This window comes from Schistosoma mansoni, chromosome 4 (assembly GCF_000237925.1).
Source record: "Schistosoma mansoni strain Puerto Rico chromosome 4, complete genome".
Taxonomy (NCBI): domain Eukaryota; kingdom Metazoa; phylum Platyhelminthes; class Trematoda; order Strigeidida; family Schistosomatidae; genus Schistosoma; species Schistosoma mansoni.
Window position 1 is genome coordinate 30,864,866 of NC_031498.1, and position 14,378 is coordinate 30,879,243.

The window sequence follows — 14,378 nt, forward strand, 5'->3', positions numbered from 1 at the left end:
AATGTCAACATGTTTGTCTGTTATAGTGAATGTAGTACGCTCAAAACACTGATGCCAGCATCCATTATACAAATCATTTATTTTAAACATACCTGGTTTGTATGCCAGTAAGAGAGAACACATCACCAAATTAAACAGGAAATAACATTGAACACGAACAAGTTATATAATAGTCATGATTGTGAAGAGAATGCATTTCGGAATATGCAAATAACTTGGTTGATGCTAGGCAATAGATGAGAATGTAAATAACATTCGCCTATTGATAATTCCCAGCATTCACCTATAACTTAATCCTTACTAGGTTATAACGGTGAGGGGCACTGACGAGTTTTGAAGGCTTCATTTAGTGCGGGTGAATAGTCGGTACATGAATAAATGCGTGACCAAATTTGTCGCATTTCAAAGTGAATGTGATTAGCCAGAAAATAATTTGCGAATCCAATAAACCAAAGCTAGTGAACGGTGAACTTGAAACGGGTGAACAGGAAGATTAAGAGCCCTCACGGACGGTGTTTACTGTGAACTTGACACATTATTATCGGAAGGCATGTTTATAACAAATTGAACATTACACGTGTAATAAATCCACAATTAAGATTCTATTTCGGATGATGATTCGGATAGAGACAAATTGCGTTGCCTTTTCTTGAGATTGGATTATATCGTCAGAAAGTGATTCGTGTTCTCACGTTGCGATCATCAATTCCGTGAAGAATTTGCATCGTTATTCCATCACTTCAACAACTTCTCTAATATAAACCTCGTTTGAAATCAGAGAGTGATGTGAAGCTGGTATTTTACTTCATTATCGGGTAGCTCAGATCTGATATCCAAGCGGTACGTTTGAACTTTCCGTTACAATTAGGCTGTATTTTTGTAATGTTTGAATAAGTGTCGTTAAATCTCAGTTCATTATTTATTAATAACGTTTAAATTAAATGTTAAAGTAAAATGGTCCGACTGACAAATAAATGAGCCTGGAAATACCCTATTTATCCAAATAATAAGAATTCGTTTATAACCTCTACCCCATGCTCTGCAACTCCTTTTGAAGTAGATAATAGTAAGAGTGGACGTACTTTGCCTGTAAATTTTCTAGACTCTAGGATATTTCCCCATATACTATCCATAAGATAAAGCCTCTCTCATTATTTGTTCGCTCCAGTGATGCATACTGCACCTATGATAATGCATTAAATATTCTAGCTCCTGTAAGTGTATCTTACCCACAAGTCTGATTATAAGAACTTTAAATGTTTAGACACTTACTTGCTGTCAATTTACACTAACCCTGGCCCTAGCAACCTTAACTTATTTGAATAATATCTAACATGAACAGTGGTAAACCTGATAGACATATTTCGGCAATCATTGTTTTGTTGATCCGTGCTCTGTTTTCATTTGACATTCTCTAGTTGTAGACAATTATCAATCATTCGTCGTGGCCTTGAGAATAACCTTAAACAACACCGTTCATAAATCATCAGTCTATCCACTTAAGTAGAAAATAACAAGTTCCCTGTATTGGATTACCGTGATACATGTCACATAAATAAACTACATAAACAATTACTGAACTAGTAAACTGAAAACAATCTCCTGTGTCTCATGTTTGTACTCTACATCTGTTGTTGCTATATAGATCAAATTGATCATGCCTGTACTCTCCGCATTTCTCTTCCTTCTAGTGATTGACTGGATTATGAAGAATTCGACATATGGAGGGAAATACGGAATACAATGGACAGCTCAGAATCAATTAGATGATTTGGACTTCGCAGATGACCTAGCCCTCCTCTCTCATACACACGACCAAATGCAGATGAAGACAGCAAATGTAGCAGCAGCCTCCGCATCGATAGGTCTCCACATTCACAAAAGAAAAAGCAAGATTCTCAAATGCAACACGGAGAACACCAACCCAATCACACTTGACGGCGAAACTCTGGAAGAGGTGGAAACATTCACGTACCTGGGGAGCATCGTTGATAAACAAGGAGGATCGGATGCAGATGTAAAGGCGAGGATTGGCAAAGCAAGGGCAGCATTTCTACAATTGAAGAACATATGGAACTCAAAACAACTCTTAACCAATTTCAAGGTCAGAATCTTTAATACGAACGTCAAGGCAGTCCTACTGTATGGAGCTGAAACGTGGAGAACTACTACGGCCATCATCAGGAAGGTACAAGTATTTATAAACAGATGTTTACGCAAAATACTCAACATCCACTGGCCGGATACTATCAGCAACAGCATTTTATGGGAGAGGAAAAACCAACTTCTAGCTGAAGAGGAAATTAGGAAAAGACGTTGGAAGTGGATCGGACATACATTAAGGAAATCACCAATGTGCATCACGACTCAATCCCTAACTTGGAATCCGGAAGGGAAGCGGAAAAGAGGAAGGGCAAAGAACACGCTACGCCGAGAAATAGAAGCCGATATGAAAAGGCTGAATAGTAACTGGAAAGAACTGGAAAGGAAGGCTCAGGACAGAGTTGGATGGAGAATGCTGGTGAGCGGCCTATGCTCCTCGACAAGGGGTAACAGGCGTAAGGAAGTAAGTGTAAACTGGTGTGAATTGTGTAATTATTATTATTTATTTGAATAACAGTCAAATGTATGTGTTCAGAATATTGAGTAACGTTATGTTCATCTATCACAGTGATTGATATAGAACGTGACACAGAATGGGATGTGGACATTGTCAACAAGATGAATGATCACGGTCTCAAAGTCAATAATTATGGGACGTATTATTTAATCGAGTCTAAAAGTATCGTGATTGTTAATGAAAGTTTCATAGATTGATTAACTGAAGACTTGAAATCAAGATAATTGTATTCGACCAGTATTACTGGACTAAATTAAATCAACATTGCAGATGGATTTCATAGCTGAATAAAGACCTCCTATAAAGTGATGAACAAACTATCTGTTTTCACTTCATTTTGTATTAAGAAAAGTAGTCAGCATATGTGAAATGAAAATTTCATTCATTTTCGTTTTGTATGTGTCAATGATTAACAGTCATATGAACGTGTTAGTAGAGAGCGGCATTCCTCATTATAATGACAGCTCATATCATGCTCATTAAACAAAAGAAAAGGTCATATCATAGATGAAATCTGGTGATAAACAACGCGGAATTGAAATGAATGATATTTGAACAACAACAAATACAACGGTCAAGGTTAACAGACAGATCACACTATCACGTAATAGAAACTATTCTTATCATTATTGTTACTTTTACTAAAATAGTTTTTTACGTGGCAACGTATATTAGATTGAAAGAAGCCAAATAGTATTTGTGGCGATTATACGTGATATTGAAACACGTATTTGTGACTGAATCGTCAAGTGACTGTACTCAGTGTGGATAGTTTTGAGAGGACGAAAGAGGCGGGCTTTCTTTTCTGAAAAACATATATTGTTCATCGAGCATAATATGTTTCTGTTGAACAGAGATTGTTTCTCAATCACTTCAAATATACTTTCAATATACTGTCACTCTCTTCGTGATGTCTAATGATTTTTAGATGTAAAAGATGATTGTCCATTCAATCGAAATAGAGAAGACGAAATACAAACAAGCAAGAGAGCGAACAATCATTGATGACCATTATTGAACTGATATCACACATCAATATTCTGTGCGAGTCTTTATCAGTTTATACTGTGCGATTGTCTGTGCTGGTTTGTCAGTTAAATGCCGCTTTTGTGATAAGAAGGGGCAGAGTGTGAATTCAATTGTGTTAGTTATATAATAAATAAATAGTTGACGTCTCATTGTTGGAGCTCTCAGCATTATTTCGAATAATTCATTCAAACAGTTGGAACAACCTATGAAGCTGAACGAAATTAGCTAACGAAGGAACGTATAGATAATGTCATAGTATAAAGTACAGTATCTCACATCCACTTGACACTGTATGAGCCTATTATCGTTGAGCTCTTCAATTAATTCACTATATAGATAGTGTCATTCGGTCAATGATAATTACCTATGGAAATAATCATTGAGGTATTACATTTCGAACAATCTGATCATACATATAGTTGATAAGAACATTTTAAACTGGAAATATAAAATCAACCACACCTGAAATGGTGGATAGGAAAGGACAAGTTTGACAAAGTTGATAATGCGAAAAGAATCCGACACCCCATAGCTGTGTATGGTAAGCTTATATTACCATGGGGACATTAACACATTAACCGAGTAAAGATCAATTTTATGACCTGTTTCAATTTTGTGTTTGGCAACAGAGAATGATGGATGTCTATCCACTGCTGTTATTACGTCGTTTGATTTTATTTGTTTTCGCAACACATTCATCAATTTACTTGTCGTCGCTATAATCATCATCATATTCGTCCTAATGAATATTCTAAATATCGTCATAATCAACAACACCATCCTCGAAATCATGACCACCATCATAATCATCATCGGCTAACTCACATTCATTGTCAAGGTCAAGGTCAAGTATATAAGTAATATGTCACAGAATTCGCCTATATTTTAATCCTCACTAATATATGACGGAAAAGACACTGACCAGTGTTGAAGGCTTCATTTGGTTTGGTTGAGTAATCGACAGATGAATAAATGCATGACCGGACTTACTTATTGATGTGATCCGCAAAACTAGAAGCCTGAACAAATTACGGAAGCTATTTTCGGGGACGTTAATTCATTTAATTCAAAGCTTGTAAAACTGTAATATTTACTTTTGCCCCTAGCCTATTCTACAGATCATAAGCTTTCGTTTGATGTATAATTCATCGCCATAGCATTTTCTGCCCTAAAGCTATTGTCATTTAGACGTAATCTTTTGTACCCTATTTTCTACTATAATTCCCCAGTTTTGGACATGATTGTATTTTTCTAATTATTGTACGTTGTGGTCCGCTTAGTCATCTATTTATTCATGTAACTTTTCACCCTAATCTGAATTGGGAATTCGAGTGCTAGATCGGGTTGGAATAAAGTGATTAGTGTTCCATCTGTCTTGTCTTCTCTCTCTCTCTCGTGCTTGCCAGCCAATCAGGGACAGAATAGTTTTCGTCTCTCTACCCCTATTTCGAACTCACGCATATTCGCCTCAAGGTTAAGCCAGTCAGTCTATCGTGTCAAGGTCTTAATCTACATTATACTCCGCACTAAGTGGGTAGACAGATTCAAGGACGTAACACCTATATTTTACGTTAATGAGGTTAACCAGAAAATAATTTTTTAGTTCAATAAACCAAAGCTGTGGGATGGTGACTATAAAACGAGTGAAAAAGAAGAATAAGAGCCTTCACGGTCGAGGTTTGTTGTAAAATTGACACAGTATTTTCGGAAGGCATGTATCTAGCAGTAGAAACAATACACACACATAGTGCAAATGTCAAAAAGAAAAGGGACAGATAAAAGCAATAGAAAGAACAAATTGTACAATTCATAATACAGAACGGACTTACTGAATTGCACCCTCTTCCATAGTGGGTGCACAAACAAAGTTATCCATAATCGAAATCGGTTGTATGTTGGTTTCTATACTTTCATAAATTATCTAGCTTGCGCTATTTGACATTATCTGGAAAGCACCTTGTGCTGCTTTTAAATATTATGATGTAGGTGGAATGCAGCCTCAAGCAAGCCGTATATTTAATTATCTTTACAGAATCATAGTTTCTATAGCGACGAAAATAGTTTCTGTTCTCATCGATCAGTATTATCTGTTCAAAGCCTTAAAACTTTCGAACGAATTTCAATTTTGTTGAGAATTTGCTTTAGAATGTAAGCATCGTCGCGTGACGTTATAGTGAATTGTCACACGGTGAAGTTGAGTGAAATGACTTTGAATAACCCGAGGAGACGTAGTTTCTTCAGAAATGAAGCTATACTCCCCTAACTTTCACCTACCACCATGAAACCTCGCTTCACCGCTTATATGCCAACAGAATCCAGGCAACGAAAATACTCTAACTCAATCAAAATATCATCTCAATAATATCAAATTAATAATTGAATTCGAAATTGTTGAGACAGGCATAGCTGGCTAGCTAAATAAATATTCATCCACGAATGCTTAGTGACGGGGAAATCCATTTCAATTCTGTTGCAAAATCAATACGAATTTGAACACTAGAGGATGAGTTAAAATGGATTCAACTTCCCTTAAAATCTGATAGCGTCCACCTAACCACACTATATTACTATAATCGTTATTCAATATTCAGTTAATCAAAATGAAACCTAATAATAATGGAATGATATGTCCTCTCAATGTTCGTACAATATTAGCTATATCTATGAGTGCTACGAGTTACCAAGTTTGAAAACGTAATTCAATTGAAGTCTGATTATGTGAGTGTCATGTCATTTGTATCGACATTATTCGGTAGGCGTCATCATCACATCATTCTCTGTGATTGTATGAGCTTATGGATTTGTCAAATGTTGCATTTGTGATAAGGCACCGAACATTCTCTCACTCAATCAGAATATCTTCTCAATACTATCATTTTTATATATGAATTTGAGGTTGTTGATACAGGCGAACCGGGCAGACTGAATGTGTATTCATCTACGATTGCCTCATGACAGGAAAATCCATTTCAATTCTGTCAGGAAATTAGGAAGAATTTGAATACTAAATGATGGTATGAAGTGTGTAAGATCTCCCGTAAAATCTGATGGCATCCATCTCATCATGATATCAAACTTCAACCACTATTCAACACAAACATTTATTTTATGGACAGTTTAATATATCTATCCAAAATATTGAGTAACGTCGAGTTAATCTGTCACATTGATTGATATAGAATGTGACACAGAATGGGATGTCGACAGTGTCATCAAGTTGAATGATCACGGTCTCATCGTCAATAATTATGGGACGTATTATTTAGTCGAGTCTGAAAGCATCCTGATTGGTAATGATAGTTCCATAGATTGATAAACTGAAGACTTGAAATGGAGATATTTCTATTCAACAAGTATTACCAGATTCATCTGAAATAAGATCGTAAATGATTTCAGTGTTTATTCATAACTGAATGAAGACCTTTTATGGCTTGATGAACAAACTATCTGCTTTCATCATTAATTATTATTATTATTATTATTATTAAATGTCTTTATTCAATATCATAATCTGGTACAATATACAATTCTCAGCATGAGTTATTTCATGAGTTATTGCCAAAAACAAAACAAACAACAGAAAACGAATAAAACAGTTTTAAGAAAAAGAACTGAGTTTATACAAATTGTCGAATTTGAGACATGCCTAATAGTACAGGTTATTTACTAGGTCAACTCTAACAGCCTGTTCGTCACAAAGTAAATTTGCTAAGTAAGGTATTACAGAACTTTTATAGATTTGCTGCGTGTATGGATTTTAATGTATTTACGTCTCGTTCTACCAGAAGATATACAAGGAGAAAGATATGAATGAAGCGGATGGTTAGTATCTGATAAGATAACACCTGCCAAGAGTTTGCAAGACTTAAGATGTCTATCCACAAGCATATTAACAATGACTTGTAAAGACTCACCACATACCTTGCAAACCGCCTTCAGCACTCTACGCAAAACAGCAATGTCTTTTCTCAAAAGCCCCGGAAAGAATAATGGAGAACAATATAGAATAATATGTAATAGAGAGGAACTTACAAATTGTAAGAGTAAATGGCGAGTAATGCCAAAAGCACGCAGTCTGTTTATGTAGTATGTCAAACGGTAAACTTTTTTCGATAACATTAAAACATGAGAAGACCAAGAAAGATCAGAGGAAAAAATGACACCAAGATATTTGACCTTCGACACTGTGTTTAATGAGGAGTCTCAAATGGCACAAGCATTATGGGATCCCAAAATAGAGTATAGGTTCTGTCCATGTCTCAAGCTAAAGTTAACAGCTTGACATTTAGATGGATTGAGTAATAGATCATTACCAACAGACCACCTTTCAATCCGAGATAAAAACTCATTCATTTCTATGGGATGTAAGGAGGTAGAAATCGGCATACATACAGTGAGGTCGTCCGCATATTTTACAAAAGTGTTTTCTGTGTAAGATGGCAGATCATGCAGAAAAAAAAAGAAGAGTAGAGGTGAAAGAACAGCTCCTTGTGGCACACCTACAGTAGACAGTAGAGATGTCGAACACTTTCCTTCAAATACAGTGTACTGTTCTCATCCAAAAAGGTAGGAACATAGTCAATTACTTATCCAGCTGTCAGTGTCGATACTGATCAGCTTGTTAAGTTAGAGGTGTCTTGGAATAGAATCAAAAGCAGAAGTAAAGTCTAGGAAAGCGCATCTAACATACTTCTTACCCTTTTCGAAACCCGAACAGCAACGGAATCTAATGTGCTTCTTTTGCATTTGTAAGCAAACTGATATGCATCACGGTGCTCTTTTATTGCACGTTGAAATGGTTGAATCAGTAATTTTTCCATTATTTTGAGGAAAGGTGAAGTTATTGCAATGGGTCTAAGTTTCACATTTTTATCACCAGAAGCTTTCTTTGGTATAGGGATTATCTTTATCTTTCTCCACATTATCAGTATGACATTAGTTGAGAAGGATCTGTTAAAGATATTCGTTAATGGATAACATAAAACATCAGCACATTTTTTAAAAAGGAGGTTGGGGATACCATCAGGTCCTAAACATTGGGATGAATTAAGTGACTGGGGACATTTTCGGACATCATTTTCAGTGAAACTGGGAACACAATTATTCTTCAGACCCTTGGATATAGAGAGCATGATGTCAGATGGCTGACGCATAAAGGACTTATTTAAGTCACAAACATTCAGTTGGTTATCGCTTCTAGTCTACCTGTCCCCTGTAATTTCTTTAAAGAGTTTCCACATACTTGAAGAGCTTTTACAAGATAGGAGTTTTTGAGTGAACACAGAGTTGAGACGTCTAATCTCTTGGTTTATTTGACCATTTAACTTACGAACTTCAGTAGTATTTTTCTCCTTGTACATCCTTTCTTTTACCCTCCGTAGTTGTTTCAGTTGTGGAGATGTAAGTCGATCAAAACTTAAAACGTAGGTTTCGGTAGGACAGCAAATATCAAAACAGAATTTAAGATAACAGGTTATAATATCAGTTGGGTTTTCTATTGAGTCATCTGTAAATAATTCCTAGTTGGTCGTACGAAACATGTTTTTCAGATTTTGTAAATTTTCTTCTGAGTAATTCCTATATATTACCTTTTTGGTATGGTGTATGTGTGTACTCTTTCCATGTTTACCATATACTTTAGGTAGAACACAAATTATACAGTGATCCGAGCTAGACAATGGAGCACGTTCGCGAGTGACATATGTAGCCACATCATTAATGAAAACCAAGTCTAGATGAGCATTCAAAAGAGTAGGAAAATCTACTACATTTAGGTGACCTAGTGATGTAAGGAAGCTAAAGTCACATGAATTGAAATCACCACATACAATTAAAAAGTGAATCATTGAAGGCAGTAACGGTGAATTCAGTAAATTTATCAGCGAAGACAGATAGCGCAGATGATGTGCAGTCTGGAGTCATGTGGATATTGGTAACATAAATATATTTGTATTTATTCAGGTGTTTTGAACGGCACCTTAAACTCGGACAGTCAATAAAGCCATTTGAAAACTTGAAACAGGCAAAAGTAGATCGACGTTTACAAACGTAGCTATTCCGCCACCACAGGTCTTTTTCTTGTTTGATCGATCCTGTCGATAGATATTAAAATCACGTCATGATACTAAGCAATCATCCTGTAAGTCAGCTAACCAAGATTCTTGAATTGTGATGACACCACAATTACGATACATGTTTTGACTTAGCAGAAATTGGAGATAGTCCACCTTGTTAATTAGAGATCGACAGTTAGAATTAGGCAGCTCTGAAATGGACATTTGATTAGTGTTCATTCACTTTAATGCATATTGCCAACCACCACGATGTCTCTTATTAAAGTTGTTTCTGATTTGTGCAGCGAAAGGACGTTGTAGCACGTTATATTTTGACGTTTACTTGGGAGCATGAGCGACTTGAAACAGCAAGACAACAGTCAGGATAGACAAGTGAGAACACGGTGGACCGGTGCAACAGATATATTTGAAATTGAAAAATGCGGTTTTTAGTACAAAAGTGGAAAGTTATTACAAAATAGTTTTACTCGTTATTCTGCAGGTTCAGACCGCGTAGGGCTTGTTCTTCTTCTTCTAGTGCATTCACTCTTTGTTGCCCTACAATGAGAAATATAAACTCACATTATTATTGTTGCATGTAATTAATTTTTATTGCCGTTACAACGTAAGCTTTTCATAAACACGCCTGTATAGGTTATGCAATTGATAGACATAATGACAAGTTAAAAAAAACCAGATAACAATGTTGCAATATTTAGATGGCAGAAACAGGTAGCGCAGGCATTCAAGCCGGCCGTCTTTTTTTTAACTCATGTTGAGAATTCTATATTGTACCAGATTATAATATTGAATAAACCCATTACTAATAATAGTAATAATAAAAATATGCAGGATCACAAGGTTTGTCAACATTGTTAGTAACTTCGGCGCATTTGTTGTTATTTGTGAAACTGTCTTGTAATCGTTTGGCTTAAAATAACACTTCTGTATGGGTCTTAGTTTATTACGATATTTTTCATATATATGTAATTTGTATGGTTTACTAATCATTGACGTTTGAATTGGTGCTCTGAAATATGGACATGAGTTAAGAATCAAATAGAATTTGTCAGTAGCTTCCGTGAGACTATTAACTGCGAAAAATTATCACAATCTCAGAGTTTATTTAGTGAGCACATGAGGTCCCAGTCAGCATGCTTATAGCCTTTATATTGGCAGGTTTTTGAATGTGTATGTTATAAGAGGGATAGATAGGTAGAGCATGAGCAACTACCATGTTTCTGTGATAAGTGTGAAAGAAGTCTTGCTTCGTGAAACCAGAAATCTCAAGGCTGAAAGCTAAGAAAATCATTTTTTGATCAGGTAGACTACTTAGCTGAAATTGACTTACCGTACAGGCAGGAAAGGCAGCAACTTGTTGGCGTTGGGTTGATGGTACGTAACCTAGTAGTCCAAATTTTCTATTGAAAAAGTGATGCGAAAAAGTATATCTTGCAGATTTTGGTATTTGAAACTACAGGTGGTTACTGTGGGAATGGTGGTACACTGTACTCTGTCCAATATCAGGCCAGCTCATACGACGGTTGTGGTGTCCACCTTGTGCGACGTTTGAGCGAAGTGTGTCCAAATAACCATTAGGGTGAAACATGTTCTCGATGATTATATTTTTCTAAGATTGAGCCATGGTAATACTTTTGGTATCAGATCTGGAACCAGACGGTTCTCTTTATACTTTCTTATAACAAGGTACCGACATTGTTATCTTAATTGTATTATTAGGAGCCTTCAAGTTGGAACTAGATATTCGGGTATGGGTTTCTTATTTTACTCTGAAAGATATCGGATGAATATCTCAATTACATATGTACTAGTTAACTGAGGTCACTACAGACATGAAAGGCAGGTCTGCATTCTTCATTAGTGAAACAAAGTGTTGGCTAACATGAATTAGCTGAGACAAGCAGGTGAGTTCAAATGCTGAAGTAATGGTATTTGTTGTAATATCAACAACAATTTTTTCGATTGATGTACGCTTTTGCCTAAATCTTTGATTTCTGTTTTTATTCGAGAATATATGAGCGATCTTAAACTTCGTATGCGCCAAGATTGGCCTTTACGATTACATCAGCCGCTCGACAAATAAATGTGATGCGAATCTGGACAACATATGATGCGAATACATTAAAATGGACTATCTTGAAGGTTGCCTGTTTCAAATATTGAATGTCTTACACATCTAAGAGAGGTTTTGTCAAAAGGAGTTACAAACCATGGGGTATCCACAAAACCAGAGTTGATATCAACTGAAAGATTGGAGCATTTCCGGTATCAAGTTTTTAAACAGTCTACCTAATTAGCAATAGATGCCAATCCTTATGCTATTTGTAAGTTATACAATAAGAAATATTGATATCTAATTACTTGATACTGAATACCGTAATAATGTAACACAAAATTCGTACACATCATTAGGCGTTTTATTTGAAAAAACAGTGTGTAAGAAATAAAGATAACTTCATGTCGGACCACAAAAAAGCGGATCCGAGAACAAATGAGTCAATCCGAATAAATATTTGACATTGAATAGAACAACATGAACAATCGTAGAATAGTAAAAGAAATACAGATCCATAGATAAAATTGTTTGTTATTGTAACCAATGATAATATGAATAATGGCAGCATTTTCAGGCATTTTGAAGCATTTGTCACATGCTGAATTGTAAGAAAGTTTACATCACTGTTAATTTGCGTAAAAACCGATTACAATATCAATTGAGGAACATATCATTAACATCTAATTACTTGGATTATTTGGTCTACTGCACTAAAGTGTTCTTTCCAAACTTCACGAATGAATACATAAACTTGGTCAACAGTAAAATGTATCTATCCAAAATACCAGTTAACAATGAGTTGCATAAAACATGTGAATATTGTCAAATGAAAATATCTGCCTGAAACTATCTATACACGTTCTTTTATCATGAAACAAACAACACGTAGTTATAGATAAGTAGTAAAAGTGAAATACATGATTGAGTGATTGCCACATACTTAATTACTAGACAAATGTTGACATCCATAACTGTGCTTTGAACAATAAATATGAACAAAAGTGTCCTACAAGAGGTTAGCTAAGTTTGATGTGACGAATTAGTTCATGCTGATTTCGCAAATATGAGTGATATGAGTTTCAATCATGAGAGGATTATTGATTTCTTCATAAGTGAGGCCAAACATACCATATGACGACATATAACAGGAGATAACATTTGTACACTATCAAGCCGTAAAGGGGCAGATTTTGGGAAGACTGCATTTAGGCTGCATTTAGACTGCATTTAGACTGAAAATATCTTAGGAATTGTAATTGAAATGATAATTGAAAGTCAAAATGTAGCTTGTATTGAGAGGGATACGAATGTCCACAATCTATTTGTTGAGACATTATGCAAAATTTCTATACACTAAGAAAATCTATCACAATCATTCCGTACAATAAAATCTCTCCTACTGTTTGTTCGCTGCATTGATGTATACTGCTCCTCCGAAAATGCATTAAATGCTTTATCGCCTGTAAGTTTTTTTTACTCTACAAATGAGATTGTAGGAACTTTAAATGTTTAAACACTTACTTGCTGTCAATTTACACTAACCCTGGCCCTAGCAACCTTAACTTATTTGAATAATGTCTAACATGAACAATGGTAAACCTGATAGACATATTTCGGCAATCATTGTTTTGTTGTTTCGTGCTCTCTGTTTTAATTTCACTTTCTGTATTTCTAGATAATTATCAATCATTCGTCGTGGCCTTGAGAATAACCTTAAACAACACCGTTCATAAATCATGAGGCTTTCCACTTAAGTAAAAAAATAACAAGTTCCCTGCTGATGTATTGGATTGCCGTGACACATGTCTTAAATAAACTACTTAACAGTTACCGAACTAGCAAACGTGTATGTCCCATGTTTGTTCTTTACATCAAATGTTGTTATTTTTATCAAATTGATCATGCCTGTAAACCGGTGTGAATTCTGTAATTATTATTATTTTCATAATATATTATTATGTATTTGATAAACAGTCAAATATTTCTATCTAGAATATTGATTAACATTGAGTTAATCTATCTTAGTGATTGATATAGAAGGTGACACATAATGAGATGTGGACATTGTCAATAAGATGACTGATCACGGTCTCATAGTCAATAATTATGGGACGTAATATTTAAACGGGTCTAAAAGCACCGTGATTGTTAATGATAGTTTCATAGATTGATAAACTGAAGACTTGAAATCAAGATAATTCTATTCGACCAGTATTACTAGACTCACGTGAAATGTGACGGTAGATGATTTCGATGTTTACTCATAACTGAATCAAGAACTTGTACGAATTGATGAACAAACTATCTGTTTTAACTTCATTTTGTATTTAGAAAAGTAGTCAGCATATATGAAATGATAATTTCATTCGTTTTTTCATTTTGTATGTTTCAAAGATGATCAGTCATATGAATGTATTAGTAGAGAACGCATTCCTCATTATAATGACAACTCATATCATGCTCATTATACAAATGAAAATGTCATATCATAGATGAAATGTGGTGATAAACAACGCGGAATTAAAATGAATGATATTTGAACAACAACAAATACAACGGTCAAGGTTAACAGACAGATCACACTATCACATAATAGAAA